Source organism: Podarcis pityusensis (assembly GCF_964106645.2).
Source record: "Podarcis pityusensis genome assembly, chromosome: W".
In the NCBI taxonomy this organism is placed as follows: Eukaryota; Metazoa; Chordata; class Lepidosauria; order Squamata; family Lacertidae; genus Podarcis; species Podarcis pityusensis.
In genome coordinates, this window is record NC_138045.1 from 26,847,929 (window position 1) to 26,868,329 (window position 20,401).

General features: G+C 41.5%; 2 long non-coding RNA genes across 2 annotated transcripts in view; one reads left to right on the plus strand and one right to left on the minus strand.

Annotated features, from left to right (window-relative positions):
- Positions 1 to 3,209: 3,209 nt before the first annotated feature.
- LOC308467829 lies at positions 3,210 to 10,295 on the minus strand. Its single transcript, XR_013981324.1, has 2 exons — positions 10,246 to 10,295; positions 3,210 to 3,412 (listed from the first exon to the last, which is right to left on the minus strand). It is a non-coding gene; the product is annotated as an uncharacterized lncRNA (long non-coding RNA).
- The window catches only part of LOC308467797, a 12,617-nt gene continuing 2,449 nt past the window's right edge, over positions 10,234 to 20,401 (plus strand). The window contains exons 1-2 of the long non-coding RNA XR_013981291.1: positions 10,234 to 10,276; positions 17,110 to 17,150. This is a non-coding gene — a long non-coding RNA (uncharacterized lncRNA). The remainder of the gene's footprint in view (positions 10,277 to 17,109; positions 17,151 to 20,401) is intronic.

Genomic DNA, 20,401 nt, shown 5'->3' on the forward strand with positions numbered 1-20,401 from the left:
GTCAGAGTCTGCGTATTTCCTGTTCACAGGATGTTTATGTTTTCTGTTGCTTTCGTTTTCTCTCTCTGTGTCGTAGACACTAAAGCAGGCAGTCATGTTTTTCTGTGTTCTGATCAACGCTGAATGCATTATCTGCTGATAGATAACGCCTGTGCATTATCTGCTGATAGAGTGTGCATGAGCTCTGGAATGTGGCAAGATATTTTCTAGAAACTCATGTCGCTGCGTGCCTACGGGAGGTCGATGGATCGTCCGGCAGACGGCTTGGGGGCCTTGATGGACGTTATCTCCCTGGCAGTATCCCAACAACAGGTTTCGGGCCCAGATTCACGGCACTTACAGGAGAGTAAGACTGCGACAGACTGCTGAAAGGTATGTGGAGGAAAAGCGAAAGTGAGGCTTTTCTGTTTGCCGCGGCAAGGGCCTTTGAACTCCGGCAGACTAATGGATCTGGAAGCCGAGCCAAAGGCTTCGTGATTTATGAGCTGCAGAGATAAGAACTTTTTAAAGGCTCAAGTAAAAAGCTGGAATGGAGTTTTTCCAAGCTTCTGAGGCTGCTGAGTGCCCAAAGTTAAATCGGCACAATTATGGGACCTGGGCTGTGTGGTGTGAGAGCTTGCTTCGACAGTTTGGAGTGTGGCATACTGTGTGTGAGGCCCCTCCAGTTCCTCTGACAGATAGATGGAAGGCCGAAAATTCGAAGGCGATAGACGTAATAGTCTTGTCCGTCTCTCTGGAGGAAATAAAAACGCTTGCTGGCAACACCACTGCACGTAAGATGTGGCATGCTTTGAAGATAGCCCATTTGCCAGTCATCCCAGCCCAGAGTTTGACTGCATCGGAGGTCCTGGCTGTTTCCCAGAATGCGAGTGAATGCAGGGATGCTGAGGGCACCGGTTGCAAGCTGCAGGGGGAGCTGACTGTCACGTCATCCCAGGCAGCATTCCAGCCTCCAGGGGGAGCCAAGGAGTCGGCAGCTGAGAGCTCTGTTTCTCATGGGAGCCAAGGTCATCGCCTTTGCAGAGGCCGGAAGGGCAAAGGTAAACAGAGGCAGACGCCTGCAGATGGCCAGAAGCAGAGGGAGGGTGAAGAGCCCATGCCAGTGGAAAACAAGGCTTTGTTTGCTGGCACAGCTTCACCAAAGGCTAAAGGCAAGTCTGATGGCCAGGAGCAGGGGGGCAAGCTGCAAAAGCCCACGCCGGTGGAAAAAAAGGTTTTGCTTGCTGCAAAGACTGCTCCAAAGGCCAAAGCCAGGTTTGTTGTTGATTCAGGGAGTACCCGCCATGTCTCAAAGGATCGCCATCTCTTTATCTCCTTCACGCCTCAAGAAGGTGAGATCCACCTGGCTGATGGAAAGACGTTGCGAATTGCAGGAGAAGGGACTGTGAGACTGGCAAGTCTGCACACGACCATCAAAGATGTACTGTATGTTCCAGGTGCTGCAGACAATTTGCTCAGTGTCCCACAGTTGACTGGGCGTGGTTTTGAGATTTCCTTCAAGAGGAGCGTCTGTGTCATCAGAAAAGGCAAAGAGGACATTTTGCATGCAAAGTTTATGGATGGCTTGTTCTGTATAACTTATGACGACAGTGCTGCTGTTGTGTCTAGTGTTGATTCTTGTTGTGTTGCACAAACTAACAAAGTTCTTCATGCAGGATGCATTCACGATGCACATCGAAGGTTTTGTCACCTCTCTTGGAAGGCACTGGCCAAGATGCCAGAGATGGTTGAGGGTTTGAACATCAAACCCTGTAAGTTTCACATGAAATGTGTATCTTGTGCAGAGAACAAGATGAAGGTTGCTCCAAAAGGCAAGGAGTCTAGTAGGCAGGCTTCCAAACCCTACCAGCTAGTCCACCCAGACCTGGTTGGTCCACTTGCGCCCTCTTTGGGTGGAGCAAGGTACTTCATGGTTCTAACTGATTCTTTTTCCAGGTACATTCATGTGTTTATGCTCGAGCAGAAATCGCAAGCGTTTCCGAAGTTCAAGGCATTCTGTGCTTGGTTGGAGAATGTTCACGGTAAACGTATTGGCTGTCTCTTTACTGATTGGGGCGGGGAGTTCACTTCTCAGCAGTTTGAAGCTTTCCTGACTGAGAAGGGAATCCAGCATGACTTGTCAACGCCTAGATCGCCATGGATGAATGGGCTTGCGGAGTGAGCAAATCAAACGTTGCTGCAAGGAATGAAAACATTGTTGCATGATGCCAATCTCCCTGATAAGTTTTGGGGGGAGGCTCTGTCGAATTTTGTTTACACTTTTAATCGCAGACTCTCATCACCTATTGGTCGTACCCCCTATGAGAAGATGTTTGGTAAGAAACCCAACATCAAGCACATGAGAATCTTTGGTTCTGACATGTGGGTACACACCCCACAGAGCAACAAGCTTGGGAAGCGTGGGGCACATGGTTTGTTCATGGGGTACGAAAAAGGTGCATACAGGGTATGTATGACCAACTCTAAGTCCATTAAGTTCACAAAGAGTGTTGAGTACAATCCTAAGTGGGCGGAAAATGTGGGAATTTTCCAGAGTTACCCAGAGGAGGATGAAGGTGATGTGAAGAAAGCAGATAATGTTGAGGAAGCTGAGGAAGCTGCTGAGGATGATGATGACGATGATGATCAGAGTTCGGATTCCAGTTCAGTGGGCGGCGCTGCTGCTGATGTCAGTGACAGTGATGACACAGCAGACTACAAGAGCGCAAAGGCCTCAGTCAGACCATCTGATGCGTCTGACAATGAACTGGAAGAACCACTGTTCACCATTGGTCACTTTTCTCCTAAGAAGGAGGAGATGAGTCTGGAAGACTTGCGTCTAGTACGCAGATCTGAGAGGGCCACGAAGGGCAGACCTCCAAAGAGATTTGCTGATGAGTTTGCTAAGACGGCAACTGCTGTTCTTAGTAACTCAAAGAAGGTGTGGGAACCTTCAAGCTTCAAAGAGGTTCAGGAGTTAACCTCTAAAGATGCTGAGCCTTGGCTTAATGCCATGAAGGCTGAAGTTGATTCCTTGAATAGGAACCAAACTTGGGAGTTGGTACCGGTAGTCCCAGGAATGAGACTGGTTGGCAGCAAATGGGTCTTCAAGGCCAAGACAGACCATGTTACGGAAAAATCTGGGTGCGGGGTTACTCTGCCACCCAGCTCATCGGACTAAGTCCGTGGGTCCCTGCGGAAGAAAATGAGCTCAGCCGGACGCAGGAGCAAACTGCAGAAGATCCAAGTTTATTGCGCAACAGGTTCAAGGCGAGATTGAACAGAGAGAAAGGGGTGACATGAACTTTTGAAATTTCCCTCCATGTCCCAGAATACAGTGCAAAATACATCCCAGTTACATCACGAATACATTAAGGAAAGGTTGGGTTACACAGATTACATCATGAATACATTAAGGAGAGGTTGGGTTACACTGGATTAACATATGGAGGAGGGAGGGGGGAATATGCAGAGCTGGAGATATGCGCAGATAAGCACATCCTGAGAAGACAATGGTCCATGTACGCATAGTCTGTCACCTGGCATTGCCCGAGGAAAGGTTTGGCAGAGTGATTTTGACAGGATTACTTGAGAGATTATGGAGGACAGGGGAGGGGTGATGGAGTCCTAGAGAAATTGAGCAAATATATTGTAGTGAAGAAGACATGCCCCCCCCCCTTCCGTAACAGTCCCCCATTCGGAGATAGATTTGCATTAAAGTTCTGTAAGAACTTGCAAATCTTTTCTCCGCACCCTAAATCTCGGTGAATGTAGGCGTTCCCTGTGAGTGGGAATACGCTCTAATGGAAAGGAGGTGGGTTGAGCAGGGCAGCAAAAGAGGGAGCAACACGGACAAATACAATGTACACGCGTGTTATATATATGCGCTAAATAATAACTTGGTATCTACCGTACCAGATGTGTGGGTTTATGCAAACCTGAAAGGGACTTGCAAGCCATGCCTCTTACGGTCATTTGCAAGTATAGCAGTGCAGATAGCTGGATATAGGGTATTCTATAAAAGAACATCTGTTGTATTTTGTTACTAAATTACTTGTGGCACCCTAGCTCTTGGGAGAAACATTTTCAATAGTGGTGTATGCTTTACATTTAGCAGGAAGGTCTACTACTGACTGAAAAAAATGCAGTTTGCTTTTTTTTAGCCCCACCGTTTTTGTGTTTTCAGGTGCCAAGCTAGCTCTTCTGTGGTCTCACACCGGCATAGTGGTACAGTAACACATCCTGTTGAATCCCCTCAGGGCTTTCAATTTACCATGTCGCCTGGCATTCACCATAGCAGGCACAGGTGCGGACCTCTCGTGAGGGAGAGGTCTTCGCCTTGGCCTTTAGCTATGGGATTTTTCATTATTGCAGGCTCTGGTCTCGCACTCATGGAAAGCTGTCCACTTGCTCTTAAAGGACCAAAAGCTAGTTGCAGCCTGGATACACGTGCCCAATTCCAGTAGAGTCCAATTTGAATTTATCTTGCCCCATGGTTCTCAACTTTTCAAAACCAATATGTTAAAACCAAAGCCATTCTTTAAGGGGGCATTTGTCCAAATGAGTCAATTTAACTCTATAAGGGACCATTCTTGCTACATCAAGGCATATACACGTTTCTTGTTATCAATAATAATATAACATATGGTAGTCGTGTCCTCAAATAAATAAATAAAATTTGGGACATGATCTACACCCAATTTCATCTGGCATCCTAATCAAACATCTCAAATAATAAGGAGCGTTGCTTCAAATCTACCTGATAAAATATGGTTCCGATAATAATACTTGGTTGTGGTTAGATTAATTTCACAGCTATACGGGAAAACCAAGATTAATAAGTAAATAAATACAGAACAATTGCTACTTGAAGACAGTACTGAATCTGCAAGAGATGCAGAGAAGTCATAGAAAAGATTTGAAATAGTTTTCTGGAACAGAAAGAAAGAAATAGTAAAAATCTGGGGACTTCATGTATAGGAAAACATTAAATACATAAATAAATAGGTAGGGAAGGTTGGACTCTGCAGAGTGCCAGGTGGGACAAGGAAATATGATCATCAGTTGACTTAATCTAAATATAGTGTGCTCTATTGGAAAGCATTGTAATATATGGGAATCCTCCATGAAAAACTTGGGAGTAAGCCATATCCTTCTGCTGTTCATAGTTATGTATCCTACATTATACAGAAACAATTACACACAGAAATTTTCTTTGTGGAGATAACACATTATCAGACACACTTCAGCATTCCTACATAATAACACATAATACACAAAACGTACAAAGTATTAATTCTACACTATATCTTGAGGCAATAATGTGATCTTGAGGCAATTCTTGCTGCTTTTACATGTATTTCCAAACTTGGCACAAGGGTATTTCCTTCAAAATCCAATTAGTCAGTTTCTCAAGTCTTTTATGGGAATAAATTGTTGTGGCCACTGTGATGCATTGGCAGGTTGCTTAGCTGGTGAGGAGATGGTCTTAGTATTTTGGTCTCCCGCAAAGCATCCTTTGGAAATAGGCCTGTAGGATCTGAAGACATAATTAGTTGTTGTTTTTTTCTTTCTTTTCTTTTAAGGAGGAAGATAATAGTCAAGAAAGGAGAGAATATCCTAAAATTTTCTTCTTGGGAGGCTGTAAATACAAATTCATAGTTAAGCATTTTATCCATTTGAATATTATAATCATTTACATTTAATTTCCTTCACTTAGTTTGGCTGTGGAAGAAACGAAGGGACAAAACCTTTGTTAATTTGAACACAATTGGAAGTTGTTAAACATTTTGCTTATGTGGGTCCGAATTCTCTTCACTATCCTGTTTGAAAGGGAAATTTTTATTTCCTGTGAAAATCTCTGTCAGATTACCAGTCAGATGAAAACAAGCTTGACACAAAGGCATCAGATTTAGAAAAGAATTATTATTAAATATATTATCAAAACCACGCAGATTACTACTGGACTAAAAGAAATGGGAAAACAATGGGGAAAACTTAAAATTCACCATGTGCTATCCAATAAAAGAACTTCATGAAACTGACTTTCAACATGTGATGAACATGTCCCCAAAGTAAAACACACACACACAAAATGACCTATAAGGAACCAAAAATAAATAAATGGTAAGGCACACAATTAATAAGAAACTTGAAGTAACCTGAAGTAATCTGTTTTGGCATTCTAACATCCCAAATTATGTGACAACATCAGCTGTAATGTTAATAGTGGAATACTGGGAAATGAGTTAATACCAAGAAAAATGAATGGCAATTTAAAGTTGTGCAAGTACCTTGCACTAGCCAAAATGACAGAATTAAGAAATGCTCAGGCACAAAGGTAAACAAATACCATTCCACAAACAATGTTTGGTTGTGCTTCGATTAATTTCATATATATAATGGAAGAACTGATAAAACGAACTTAATAAAGGAAAACAGATTATTTGTAACCTAAAAAAATGTCAAAGCCACAAAGAGATAGAAGGAAATCAACTAATATAGCAGGGATTCAGACTTGTTTTGCTGAACAGAAAGAAAGTGACTGTTTGGCTTTAAGGGAAGAAAGACAAAAGGAAAACAAATGCAATTACTTTTATAGAGTATTTAAATCACTGTTTGCATCCCCTCATTATCATTTGTGCTGTGGGAGAAAAGAAAGGACACTCTGTTGAAAGGGAAAATTATTTCATGTGAGAGGTTTGTCAGGAAATGCTGTTCCTAAAATGCATAGGCATATACACATACACACACACACAAAAAAAACTGTTATAAAATTTAAATCCCATTGGGGGGGGAGAGACTACTCAGAAGAGGAACTCACAGTGGGAGTGCTTTGATATTTACCTGTGAAAAGAATTTGGCATGTCCAGTACTTAACTCTATTGTCTTAAGTAGCCCCTGGAGCAAAACACATTAAGGATGATTTCCCTCAATGGTTCCAAGTTTTACATAAGGAAATTTGTATAGGTTTCACGCTCTCCAAACCTTCTCTCTCCCCCCTCCTTTCTCTCGCTCTCTCTCTTTTTTTTTAAAGCTGATCTAGCCTCTGTGCATGTGCAGAGTTCATGTCTCAGCAAACCTTTTATACCATTGAAAATGTTGCATCTTTTGGCTCAATTAGAATAAGGAAGGGAAAGGTAAGGAGTAGATTTTAAAAATAGGGTTAGATTTTAAAACAACAAAAAAGAGAAACTCAGCAATTTAAGTATTCACCAAAGCTAGCAATTTCAGCCTAAGCAACAGGAGTGCTTCCTTTATGTACAGGAAAGGGCTATCATTATTGGTCATTTTATCTGGTCATTCGCGGAACAATCAACCGCTCTCTTATTTATGAGTAAAAATGGCCAGAGAGTTAGAATTCATAGGATTTTTTTAACATTCTCAGCCTTACCATTTGCAGACAATTTTTACTGCCCTTTATTTACAGGATGGATGGTCAAGGCTAATTCTACTTGATTATATGAATTTTTATGTGCTTAAACTTTTAATAGACTTTTAAGTTTGATTTTTTTTAAAAAATAATAGACAAAATGATAAACACTGTAATCACTTAAATGCTTGATATTACCAGTTGGGCTTCACCTCTCACCTTTTAAAACTAAAGAGCAAAGCTAGGTTGAATTTCAACTCCGAGTCACGTCACCAGAATTTAAGAAGTACCCTCCAATGCTTGCAGACACATGTCCTTCCACACAGCCACAAATCGGGAGAGTTGAAAGGGGACCCTGGGGTCATCTAGTCCAACCCTCCAAAATATAGGGTTCACAGCAAGATTTCGCAGCAAGATTTGTACTACCAAAGAGGCATACACATTTAAGTACAGATTTACAGCTGGGAAAGGAAACATCTATGCTCCTATCATGTACTAAGGAAGAGGAAAATAAAAGTACATAACTTTACACAGAACCCTTTTTGCAGATCTTGAGATAGTTTGAGTGAGTTTGAAATGATATTTAAGGAAGATTGAAGTGAACAGTTTTCGTAAGATAGGGAGAGGATCTCTTATAAAGCACAGTTAAAGCAGCCCTAGATTTGATTTTTTTTAAGGGAATACACAAGTGTTGCCCCCCTCCCCTCTTTGCAGTTTCCTTTAAAGGAAGCTTACTCGGGAGTAAATTTACCTGGCACAGAAGTAAGAAGGGAGAAAACAACTGAAAGAGGCAGAGTGAAACAAGGGGGAGGGGGGGCATTTTCTAACAAAAGAGGCCATGAAGTCTTATAGAGACTGATATCAGGAGCCTTACAATAACTCTTCTGTCCAACCAAATCAAAGTTAAAACTGGACTCAAATATTTTTTCTTAGAATGAACACCATACTTTTATAGGCATATGCTTAATGAAGTACATACACTGCATTTTAGCTTGAGAGAGCAGTTGGCTCAACTAGGCTTTTGCAGCAGAAACATTAGGTTATCAGCACCTTCCAAAATAAGACTGTAGACTCACAATCTCAAAAGTTGGGGCAAAGCAAGAGGTGGGGTAAACATTTGCACACTTCATTCTCAATTTTCGTCTTATTTAGGACTGCTAAGATCCAGCATGGCTTCCTTAGATTTAAATTTTGAAGCAAGCTTGCAGTTTAAACTATGCACACTTAAGAAAGGCAGTCTGCCAGAGACAGAAGGAACAGACAACACACATAACAGACAACATGTAAACATACATATTCTCATATATGTATTAACAGACAACACACATAACAGACGACATGTAAACATATATATTCTCATCCTTTAGTTGGTTATTGCAAGGAGTTGGGCCACTACCTTTGGCTTCATTAAGTGAAATTAGTAGGAAGGTCCCACATGGTTTTATGAGCCTCCTTGCCTCTTCAAACACACCACCAGTTAATCAAACTGGTAGGGCTCATAACGCTTGGTCGACTGGGTACCCCTTTATAGATGCATGCGTTGCTGTTGTTGCTTTTTTGCTTTTTCCTTCTTTTTTGGGGGGGGTGTCTGGGATAGAGAAGGGGGAAAGAGAGGGGTTGATTAGGATTGGTATGTCTAGGGGTTTGGTATGCTTAGTACAGGGACGTATAGTAAAGAGGAGAAGGGGCTTCTAGTTGCCTGGCAACTTCCTTAGTGGGTTTTAGAGAGCTCTAGCTATCCGGTTCCTTGCGTTCCCTTTCCTATTTCCTTATTTCCTATTTCCTTATTTCCTTATTTCCTTATTTCCTATAACCTGGGGTCTCTTTCCACTCTGCCGGTCCTGCCCAATTCCTCATGGGCTATCCCTCCTGGCAACCTCCTACCTATCGTCACATCTCAGGAAAAGGGGCCCTACTGGACGCCCACGCCATGCGGTGCCAGCTCGGGTGATCCCTTGATAGAATTTCGAACTGAAAATCCCCCTTGCTTTTGGAAGCGGGCTCACGCACGATACACGTGTTACGTGGCACCGACCAGTGCGGCTGGGATTGGGATAGAAAGCCAGACCCCTTCCTGCCCCCTCCGTAAGGGCGCTCGGGAAGTTCGGAAGAAGAACTCCAGCCCCTTGCTTTCAACTGAGATGCCCGTTGCGGAGAGTCGGCTGTCTTTCCAAGCCGGGTCTCTCCGTCTTACTTTCGGGCTCCCAATTGGTGCGGCTGGCTGGAGATTTTAAGGAAAAGAGATAGAGCTCAGAACCCCCCTTTTGGGTTGAGCAGCGGTCCACGGTCTCTCTCACTAACCGGACCAAGAGAAAGGCAAGAAGGAGCGATAGAGAGGAGGGCAGAGAATTCAGTTGCCAGGAGATTCCACCCCCTTTCCCACCAGTGCACTGGATTTCTTTTCCTATACTCACGCGTCTTCAACGTTGATCCCGGGATCGATGAATAAGCCGGCTGGATCCCTCTTTTGCTCCCCGGCTGAACTCCTAGGGCTTTCGATTACCGCCCGGAAGATGGCTGGGGGTCCAAAAGGATCTTCCCAGGCAAAATGGCCCGGAGCCGGCTGAAGATTTCGGGGCCCCCAGTCAGCAGCTCGGGAGAACCGCAAGCCCCACGTTGCGGCGCCAACTGTTACGGAAAAATCTGGGTGCGGGGTTACTCTGCCACCCAGCTCATCGGACTAAGTCCGTGGGTCCCTGCGGAAGAAAATGAGCTCAGCCGGACGCAGGAGCAAACTGCAGAAGATCCAAGTTTATTGCGCAACAGGTTCAAGGCGAGATTGAACAGAGAGAAAGGGGTGACATGAACTTTTGAAATTTCCCTCCATGTCCCAGAATACAGTGCAAAATACATCCCAGTTACATCACGAATACATTAAGGAAAGGTTGGGTTACACAGATTACATCATGAATACATTAAGGAGAGGTTGGGTTACACTGGATTAACATATGGAGGAGGGAGGGGGGAATATGCAGAGCTGGAGATATGCGCAGATAAGCACATCCTGAGAAGACAATGGTCCATGTACGCATAGTCTGTCACCTGGCATTGCCCGAGGAAAGGTTTGGCAGAGTGATTTTGACAGGATTACTTGAGAGATTATGGAGGACAGGGGAGGGGTGATGGAGTCCTAGAGAAATTGAGCAAATATATTGTAGTGAAGAAGACATGCCCCCCCCCCTTCCGTAACAGTCCCCCATTCGGAGATAGATTTGCATTAAAGTTCTGTAAGAACTTGCAAATCTTTTCTCCGCACCCTAAATCTCGGTGAATGTAGGCGTTCCCTGTGAGTGGGAATACGCTCTAATGGAAAGGAGGTGGGTTGAGCAGGGCAGCAAAAGAGGGAGCAACACGGACAAATACAATGTACACGCGTGTTATATATATGCGCTAAATAATAACTTGGTATCTACCGTACCAGATGTGTGGGTTTATGCAAACCTGAAAGGGACTTGCAAGCCATGCCTCTTACGGTCATTTGCAAGTATAGCAGTGCAGATAGCTGGATATAGGGTATTCTATAAAAGAACATCTGTTGTATTTTGTTACTAAATTACTTGTGGCACCCTAGCTCTTGGGAGAAACATTTTCAATAGTGGTGTATGCTTTACATTTAGCAGGAAGGTCTACTACTGACTGAAAAAAATGCAGTTTGCTTTTTTTTAGCCCCACCGTTTTTGTGTTTTCAGGTGCCAAGCTAGCTCTTCTGTGGTCTCACACCGGCATAGTGGTACAGTAACACATCCTGTTGAATCCCCTCAGGGCTTTCAATTTACCATGTCGCCTGGCATTCACCATAGCAGGCACAGGTGCGGACCTCTCGTGAGGGAGAGGTCTTCGCCTTGGCCTTTAGCTATGGGATTTTTCATTATTGCAGGCTCTGGTCTCGCACTCATGGAAAGCTGTCCACTTGCTCTTAAAGGACCAAAAGCTAGTTGCAGCCTGGATACACGTGCCCAATTCCAGTAGAGTCCAATTTGAATTTATCTTGCCCCATGGTTCTCAACTTTTCAAAACCAATATGTTAAAACCAAAGCCATTCTTTAAGGGGGCATTTGTCCAAATGAGTCAATTTAACTCTATAAGGGACCATTCTTGCTACATCAAGGCATATACACGTTTCTTGTTATCAATAATAATATAACATATGGTAGTCGTGTCCTCAAATAAATAAATAAAATTTGGGACATGATCTACACCCAATTTCATCTGGCATCCTAATCAAACATCTCAAATAATAAGGAGCGTTGCTTCAAATCTACCTGATAAAATATGGTTCCGATAATAATACTTGGTTGTGGTTAGATTAATTTCACAGCTATACGGGAAAACCAAGATTAATAAGTAAATAAATACAGAACAATTGCTACTTGAAGACAGTACTGAATCTGCAAGAGATGCAGAGAAGTCATAGAAAAGATTTGAAATAGTTTTCTGGAACAGAAAGAAAGAAATAGTAAAAATCTGGGGACTTCATGTATAGGAAAACATTAAATACATAAATAAATAGGTAGGGAAGGTTGGACTCTGCAGAGTGCCAGGTGGGACAAGGAAATATGATCATCAGTTGACTTAATCTAAATATAGTGTGCTCTATTGGAAAGCATTGTAATATATGGGAATCCTCCATGAAAAACTTGGGAGTAAGCCATATCCTTCTGCTGTTCATAGTTATGTATCCTACATTATACAGAAACAATTACACACAGAAATTTTCTTTGTGGAGATAACACATTATCAGACACACTTCAGCATTCCTACATAATAACACATAATACACAAAACGTACAAAGTATTAATTCTACACTATATCTTGAGGCAATAATGTGATCTTGAGGCAATTCTTGCTGCTTTTACATGTATTTCCAAACTTGGCACAAGGGTATTTCCTTCAAAATCCAATTAGTCAGTTTCTCAAGTCTTTTATGGGAATAAATTGTTGTGGCCACTGTGATGCATTGGCAGGTTGCTTAGCTGGTGAGGAGATGGTCTTAGTATTTTGGTCTCCCGCAAAGCATCCTTTGGAAATAGGCCTGTAGGATCTGAAGACATAATTAGTTGTTGTTTTTTTCTTTCTTTTCTTTTAAGGAGGAAGATAATAGTCAAGAAAGGAGAGAATATCCTAAAATTTTCTTCTTGGGAGGCTGTAAATACAAATTCATAGTTAAGCATTTTATCCATTTGAATATTATAATCATTTACATTTAATTTCCTTCACTTAGTTTGGCTGTGGAAGAAACGAAGGGACAAAACCTTTGTTAATTTGAACACAATTGGAAGTTGTTAAACATTTTGCTTATGTGGGTCCGAATTCTCTTCACTATCCTGTTTGAAAGGGAAATTTTTATTTCCTGTGAAAATCTCTGTCAGATTACCAGTCAGATGAAAACAAGCTTGACACAAAGGCATCAGATTTAGAAAAGAATTATTATTAAATATATTATCAAAACCACGCAGATTACTACTGGACTAAAAGAAATGGGAAAACAATGGGGAAAACTTAAAATTCACCATGTGCTATCCAATAAAAGAACTTCATGAAACTGACTTTCAACATGTGATGAACATGTCCCCAAAGTAAAACACACACACACAAAATGACCTATAAGGAACCAAAAATAAATAAATGGTAAGGCACACAATTAATAAGAAACTTGAAGTAACCTGAAGTAATCTGTTTTGGCATTCTAACATCCCAAATTATGTGACAACATCAGCTGTAATGTTAATAGTGGAATACTGGGAAATGAGTTAATACCAAGAAAAATGAATGGCAATTTAAAGTTGTGCAAGTACCTTGCACTAGCCAAAATGACAGAATTAAGAAATGCTCAGGCACAAAGGTAAACAAATACCATTCCACAAACAATGTTTGGTTGTGCTTCGATTAATTTCATATATATAATGGAAGAACTGATAAAACGAACTTAATAAAGGAAAACAGATTATTTGTAACCTAAAAAAATGTCAAAGCCACAAAGAGATAGAAGGAAATCAACTAATATAGCAGGGATTCAGACTTGTTTTGCTGAACAGAAAGAAAGTGACTGTTTGGCTTTAAGGGAAGAAAGACAAAAGGAAAACAAATGCAATTACTTTTATAGAGTATTTAAATCACTGTTTGCATCCCCTCATTATCATTTGTGCTGTGGGAGAAAAGAAAGGACACTCTGTTGAAAGGGAAAATTATTTCATGTGAGAGGTTTGTCAGGAAATGCTGTTCCTAAAATGCATAGGCATATACACATACACACACACACAAAAAAACTGTTATAAAATTTAAATCCCATTGGGGGGGGAGAGACTACTCAGAAGAGGAACTCACAGTGGGAGTGCTTTGATATTTACCTGTGAAAAGAATTTGGCATGTCCAGTACTTAACTCTATTGTCTTAAGTAGCCCCTGGAGCAAAACACATTAAGGATGATTTCCCTCAATGGTTCCAAGTTTTACATAAGGAAATTTGTATAGGTTTCACGCTCTCCAAACCTTCTCTCTCCCCCCTCCTTTCTCTCGCTCTCTCTCTTTTTTTTTAAAGCTGATCTAGCCTCTGTGCATGTGCAGAGTTCATGTCTCAGCAAACCTTTTATACCATTGAAAATGTTGCATCTTTTGGCTCAATTAGAATAAGGAAGGGAAAGGTAAGGAGTAGATTTTAAAAATAGGGTTAGATTTTAAAACAACAAAAAAGAGAAACTCAGCAATTTAAGTATTCACCAAAGCTAGCAATTTCAGCCTAAGCAACAGGAGTGCTTCCTTTATGTACAGGAAAGGGCTATCATTATTGGTCATTTTATCTGGTCATTCGCGGAACAATCAACCGCTCTCTTATTTATGAGTAAAAATGGCCAGAGAGTTAGAATTCATAGGATTTTTTTAACATTCTCAGCCTTACCATTTGCAGACAATTTTTACTGCCCTTTATTTACAGGATGGATGGTCAAGGCTAATTCTACTTGATTATATGAATTTTTATGTGCTTAAACTTTTAATAGACTTTTAAGTTTGATTTTTTTTAAAAAATAATAGACAAAATGATAAACACTGTAATCACTTAAATGCTTGATATTACCAGTTGGGCTTCACCTCTCACCTTTTAAAACTAAAGAGCAAAGCTAGGTTGAATTTCAACTCCGAGTCACGTCACCAGAATTTAAGAAGTACCCTCCAATGCTTGCAGACACATGTCCTTCCACACAGCCACAAATCGGGAGAGTTGAAAGGGGACCCTGGGGTCATCTAGTCCAACCCTCCAAAATATAGGGTTCACAGCAAGATTTCGCAGCAAGATTTGTACTACCAAAGAGGCATACACATTTAAGTACAGATTTACAGCTGGGAAAGGAAACATCTATGCTCCTATCATGTACTAAGGAAGAGGAAAATAAAAGTACATAACTTTACACAGAACCCTTTTTGCAGATCTTGAGATAGTTTGAGTGAGTTTGAAATGATATTTAAGGAAGATTGAAGTGAACAGTTTTCGTAAGATAGGGAGAGGATCTCTTATAAAGCACAGTTAAAGCAGCCCTAGATTTGATTTTTTTTAAGGGAATACACAAGTGTTGCCCCCCTCCCCTCTTTGCAGTTTCCTTTAAAGGAAGCTTACTCGGGAGTAAATTTACCTGGCACAGAAGTAAGAAGGGAGAAAACAACTGAAAGAGGCAGAGTGAAACAAGGGGGAGGGGGGGCATTTTCTAACAAAAGAGGCCATGAAGTCTTATAGAGACTGATATCAGGAGCCTTACAATAACTCTTCTGTCCAACCAAATCAAAGTTAAAACTGGACTCAAATATTTTTTCTTAGAATGAACACCATACTTTTATAGGCATATGCTTAATGAAGTACATACACTGCATTTTAGCTTGAGAGAGCAGTTGGCTCAACTAGGCTTTTGCAGCAGAAACATTAGGTTATCAGCACCTTCCAAAATAAGACTGTAGACTCACAATCTCAAAAGTTGGGGCAAAGCAAGAGGTGGGGTAAACATTTGCACACTTCATTCTCAATTTTCGTCTTATTTAGGACTGCTAAGATCCAGCATGGCTTCCTTAGATTTAAATTTTGAAGCAAGCTTGCAGTTTAAACTATGCACACTTAAGAAAGGCAGTCTGCCAGAGACAGAAGGAACAGACAACACACATAACAGACAACATGTAAACATACATATTCTCATATATGTATTAACAGACAACACACATAACAGACGACATGTAAACATATATATTCTCATCCTTTAGTTGGTTATTGCAAGGAGTTGGGCCACTACCTTTGGCTTCATTAAGTGAAATTAGTAGGAAGGTCCCACATGGTTTTATGAGCCTCCTTGCCTCTTCAAACACACCACCAGTTAATCAAACTGGTAGGGCTCATAACGCTTGGTCGACTGGGTACCCCTTTATAGATGCATGCGTTGCTGTTGTTGCTTTTTTGCTTTTTCCTTCTTTTTTGGGGGGGGTGTCTGGGATAGAGAAGGGGGAAAGAGAGGGGTTGATTAGGATTGGTATGTCTAGGGGTTTGGTATGCTTAGTACAGGGACGTATAGTAAAGAGGAGAAGGGGCTTCTAGTTGCCTGGCAACTTCCTTAGTGGGTTTTAGAGAGCTCTAGCTATCCGGTTCCTTGCGTTCCCTTTCCTATTTCCTTATTTCCTATTTCCTTATTTCCTTATTTCCTTATTTCCTATAACCTGGGGTCTCTTTCCACTCTGCCGGTCCTGCCCAATTCCTCATGGGCTATCCCTCCTGGCAACCTCCTACCTATCGTCACATCTCAGGAAAAGGGGCCCTACTGGACGCCCACGCCATGCGGTGCCAGCTCGGGTGATCCCTTGATAGAATTTCGAACTGAAAATCCCCCTTGCTTTTGGAAGCGGGCTCACGCACGATACACGTGTTACGTGGCACCGACCAGTGCGGCTGGGATTGGGATAGAAAGCCAGACCCCTTCCTGCCCCCTCCGTAAGGGCGCTCGGGAAGTTCGGAAGAAGAACTCCAGCCCCTTGCTTTCAACTGAGATGCCCGTTGCGGAGAGTCGGCTGTCTTTCCAAGCCGGGTCTCTCCGTCTTACTTTCGGGCTCCCAATTGGTGCGGCTGGCTGGAGATTTTAAGGAAAAGAGATAGAGCTCAGAACCCCCCTTTTGGGTTGAGCAGCGGTCCACGGTCTCTCTCACTAACCGGACCAAGAGAAAGGCAAGAAGGAGCGATAGAGAGGAGGGCAGAGAATTCAGTTGCCAGGAGATTCCACCCCCTTTCCCACCAGTGCACTGGATTTCTTTTCCTATACTCACGCGTCTTCAACGTTGATCCCGGGATCGATGAATAAGCCGGCTGGATCCCTCTTTTGCTCCCCGGCTGAACTCCTAGGGCTTTCGATTACCGCCCGGAAGATGGCTGGGGGTCCAAAAGGATCTTCCCAGGCAAAATGGCCCGGAGCCGGCTGAAGATTTCGGGGCCCCCAGTCAGCAGCTCGGGAGAACCGCAAGCCCCACGTTGCGGCGCCAACTGTTACGGAAAAATCTGGGTGCGGGGTTACTCTGCCACCCAGCTCATCGGACTAAGTCCGTGGGTCCCTGCGGAAGAAAATGAGCTCAGCCGGACGCAGGAGCAAACTGCAGAAGATCCAAGTTTATTGCGCAACAGGTTCAAGGCGAGATTGAACAGAGAGAAAGGGGTGACATGAACTTTTGAAATTTCCCTCCATGTCCCAGAATACAGTGCAAAATACATCCCAGTTACATCACGAATACATTAAGGAAAGGTTGGGTTACACAGATTACATCATGAATACATTAAGGAGAGGTTGGGTTACACTGGATTAACATATGGAGGAGGGAGGGGGGAATATGCAGAGCTGGAGATATGCGCAGATAAGCACATCCTGAGAAGACAATGGTCCATGTACGCATAGTCTGTCACCTGGCATTGCCCGAGGAAAGGTTTGGCAGAGTGATTTTGACAGGATTACTTGAGAGATTATGGAGGACAGGGGAGGGGTGATGGAGTCCTAGAGAAATTGAGCAAATATATTGTAGTGAAGAAGACATGCCCCCCCCCCTTCCGTAACAGTCCCCCATTCGGAGATAGATTTGCATTAAAGTTCTGTAAGAACTTGCAAATCTTTTCTCCGCACCCTAAATCTCGGTGAATGTAGGCGTTCCCTGTGAGTGGGAATACGCTCTAATGGAAAGGAGGTGGGTTGAGCAGGGCAGCAAAAGAGGGAGCAACACGGACAAATACAATGTACACGCGTGTTATATATATGCGCTAAATAATAACTTGGTATCTACCGTACCAGATGTGTGGGTTTATGCAAACCTGAAAGGGACTTGCAAGCCATGCCTCTTACGGTCATTTGCAAGTATAGCAGTGCAGATAGCTGGATATAGGGTATTCTATAAAAGAACATCTGTTGTATTTTGTTACTAAATTACTTGTGGCACCCTAGCTCTTGGGAGAAACATTTTCAATAGTGGTGTATGCTTTACATTTAGCAGGAAGGTCTACTACTGACTGAAAAAAATGCAGTTTGCTTTTTTTTAGCCCCACCGTTTTTGTGTTTTCAGGTGCCAAGCTAGCTCTTCTGTGGTCTCACACCGGCATAGTGGTACAGTAACACATCCTGTTGAATCCCCTCAGGGCTTTCAATTTACCATGTCGCCTGGCATTCACCATAGCAGGCACAGGTGCGGACCTCTCGTGAGGGAGAGGTCTTCGCCTTGGCCTTTAGCTATGGGATTTTTCATTATTGCAGGCTCTGGTCTCGCACTCATGGAAAGCTGTCCACTTGCTCTTAAAGGACCAAAAGCTAGTTGCAGCCTGGATACACGTGCCCAATTCCAGTAGAGTCCAATTTGAATTTATCTTGCCCCATGGTTCTCAACTTTTCAAAACCAATATGTTAAAACCAAAGCCATTCTTTAAGGGGGCATTTGTCCAAATGAGTCAATTTAACTCTATAAGGGACCATTCTTGCTACATCAAGGCATATACACGTTTCTTGTTATCAATAATAATATAACATATGGTAGTCGTGTCCTCAAATAAATAAATAAAATTTGGGACATGATCTACACCCAATTTCATCTGGCATCCTAATCAAACATCTCAAATAATAAGGAGCGTTGCTTCAAATCTACCTGATAAAATATGGTTCCGATAATAATACTTGGTTGTGGTTAGATTAATTTCACAGCTATACGGGAAAACCAAGATTAATAAGTAAATAAATACAGAACAATTGCTACTTGAAGACAGTACTGAATCTGCAAGAGATGCAGAGAAGTCATAGAAAAGATTTGAAATAGTTTTCTGGAACAGAAAGAAAGAAATAGTAAAAATCTGGGGACTTCATGTATAGGAAAACATTAAATACATAAATAAATAGGTAGGGAAGGTTGGACTCTGCAGAGTGCCAGGTGGGACAAGGAAATATGATCATCAGTTGACTTAATCTAAATATAGTGTGCTCTATTGGAAAGCATTGTAATATATGGGAATCCTCCATGAAAAACTTGGGAGTAAGCCATATCCTTCTGCTGTTCATAGTTATGTATCCTACATTATACAGAAACAATTACACACAGAAATTTTCTTTGTGGAGATAACACATTATCAGACACACTTCAGCATTCCTACATAATAACACATAATACACAAAACGTACAAAGTATTAATTCTACACTATATCTTGAGGCAATAATGTGATCTTGAGGCAATTCTTGCTGCTTTTACATGTATTTCCAAACTTGGCACAAGGGTATTTCCTTCAAAATCCAATTAGTCAGTTTCTCAAGTCTTTTATGGGAATAAATTGTTGTGGCCACTGTGATGCATTGGCAGGTTGCTTAGCTGGTGAGGAGATGGTCTTAGTATTTTGGTCTCCCGCAAAGCATCCTTTGGAAATAGGCCTGTAGGATCTGAAGACATAATTAGTTGTTGTTTTTTTCTTTCTTTTCTTTTAAGGAGGAAGATAATAGTCAAGAAAGGAGAGAATATCCTAAAATTTTCTTCTTGGGAGGCTGTAAATACAAATTCATAGTTAAGCATTTTATCCATTTGAATATTATAATCATTTACATTTAATTTCCTTCACTTAGTTTGGCTGTGGAAGAAACGAAGGGACAAAACCTTTGTTAATTTGAACACAATTGGAAGTTGTTAAACATTTTGCTTATGTGGGTCCGAATTCTCTTCACTATCCTGTTTGAAAGGGAAATTTTTATTTCCTGTGAAAATCTCTGTCAGATTACCAGTCAGATGAAAACAAGCTTGACACAAAGGCATCAGATTTAGAAAAGAATTATTATTAAATATATTATCAAAACCACGCAGATTACTACTGGACTAAAAGAAATGGGAAAACAATGGGGAAAACTTAAAATTCACCATGTGCTATCCAATAAAAGAACTTCATGAAACTGACTTTCAACATGTGATGAACATGTCCCCAAAGTAAAACACACACACACAAAATGACCTATAAGGAACCAAAAATAAATAAATGGTAAGGCACACAATTAATAAGAAACTTGAAGTAACCTGAAGTAATCTGTTTTGGCATTCTAACATCCCAAATTATGTGACAACATCAGCTGTAATGTTAATAGTGGAATACTGGGAAATGAGTTAATACCAAGAAAAATGAATGGCAATTTAAAGTTGTGCAAGTACCTTGCACTAGCCAAAATGACAGAATTAAGAAATGCTCAGGCACAAAGGTAAACAAATACCATTCCACAAACAATGTTTGGTTGTGCTTCGATTAATTTCATATATATAATGGAAGAACTGATAAAACGAACTTAATAAAGGAAAACAGATTATTTGTAACCTAAAAAAATGTCAAAGCCACAAAGAGATAGAAGGAAATCAACTAATATAGCAGGGATTCAGACTTGTTTTGCTGAACAGAAAGAAAGTGACTGTTTGGCTTTAAGGGAAGAAAGACAAAAGGAAAACAAATGCAATTACTTTTATAGAGTATTTAAATCACTGTTTGCATCCCCTCATTATCATTTGTGCTGTGGGAGAAAAGAAAGGACACTCTGTTG